The following is a 1,747-nucleotide window of genomic DNA, read 5'->3' as shown; positions in this document are numbered from 1 at the left end:
AGTCTGGCCAGACGGCACTCCCGGAGCCAGGTGGCTCAGAGAGGCAACTGCTCAGGGGCTGAGGTACTTTTTATAAGGTTTTTCTAAACAAAGAGTCAGGGAATTCACAGAACAAGACTGCAAACACATTGCTTATCTTATGCAGGAAATGTTCTAGGGTCACCTTTTGTCAAACCATTTGCCCCTGGGCGGGCTGTTAACCAAGGTAGCAATTAGCATATGAAGAAGCACAGTCTGGCCTAGTAGCATGGAGTCACTTTAGCCTATTCAAGTCTTACAGGACCAGCTATGGACTGAAACTTTTACAAACTCTAAGCCAGTGCCAGGTGAGGTGACGCACACCTGTAATCCCAGTACATGGGACTAAGGCAGGAGGATCACTTCTAGGTCACCACCAGCCCGGACTACATGGTGAGTTCAAGGCCAGCCTGAACTGCATAGTGAGACTGTTTCAAAAACGAAAAAAAACAAACAAAACAAACCTTTCCTCCTTTAAATTGTGGGTGTCAGGTAATGTGTGAAAGTAACCAAACAGACATGTCTAATATACTTTAATTTGTTTAAATAACTAATTTTGGGTTTTTTGTCCAGAAGTGCTTCCTGCAATCCCCACAATGAACGGTAATAAAGCTACTGCAGTGGGCCTGGGGTGCAACTTAGTGGTAGAGTGCACTTAACACTCTCGAGGCCCTGGGTTGGATCCCCTGCACCAAAACAAAAGCCAGACACCGATGAGCTGGGAGGATGAAAAGCACAAGGGAGAGGGCACTGTACTCTTGGCGAGATGACTCCAGAAGTGTAAAGAAACGGACAGGAAATTGTTAGGAAGGAAACTGTTGCACAGGTCCTATATAACTGGGGACAGCAGAAGCCTGTCAAGATAGTACCAGAAAAGGGTGATGGGATTGAGGACTCTGGCAAACACGGAACAGGTCTGACTGCCACCTCTGTCACTACTGGGCTGCACCCAGTATAAGGTGAGTAAAAAAAAAAAAAAGTAAGATCTTGTGGCTTGGCCTGCATTGCGGTGGTGGAGGTGGCCTGCCTGGGTTCAGACCGAGCTCTTCTACTAACGCGCTCTGACCCTGAGCCCTCTGCTCCTCAGCTTCCCATCTATGGAGCAGGGGCGATCGTGGTACCGGCGAAGCTCAGTGAGGCTAACACATCAAGTGCTTAGAAGAGCGCGCCTGACTACATTTGTGTACTATAACTGGTGAAAGTGTCCCTAACATTTCAGAAGTAAAAAAAAAACTAATTCAGACAGAAGAACCATCCACAGCCCCGAGTGAGACGCAGCAGTGTGGCTGGGCTCAGGGAACCCTAACCCGGGCCCCCACCGTCCCTCCATCCGCAGACTCCTGGGCCTCCCGCAGAGCCCCGCAGGCCAGGCTCTCTGGGCTCCCCGAGTCGGAAAGCGCATCCGGGCTCAGCAGACCCCGGCCGCCTCATTCAGCAGGTGACCCGAGAGGACACCAGGGTGTGGCAGGGCCGACTGGGAAGTGCAGGGAAGGAACAGACCCCTCAGGGGACCCGACGACAGCCGAGGCGCAGGGATCAGACGCGGGAGGAGCAGATTAATCCAAAGAAAGGCGAACCAGTGGAGACCACGTCCCCAGCAGAGGGCGGGCGACGGGGTCAAACCGTCTCCAGGGCTCCGCGGCAGAAAAGAGGGGACCAGGCCTGCAGACGATATGGGTCGCCGGGACCCCAGCGCGCGGCGTCTGCACACCGGGCAATGCGGAGGGGG

The sequence above is a fragment of the Fukomys damarensis genome, unplaced genomic scaffold (assembly GCF_012274545.1).
Source record: "Fukomys damarensis isolate Sample0158 unplaced genomic scaffold, DMR_v1.0_HiC HiC_scaffold_26, whole genome shotgun sequence".
Classification (NCBI taxonomy): Eukaryota; Metazoa; Chordata; class Mammalia; order Rodentia; family Bathyergidae; genus Fukomys; species Fukomys damarensis.
This window is presented reverse-complemented; position numbering follows the sequence as displayed.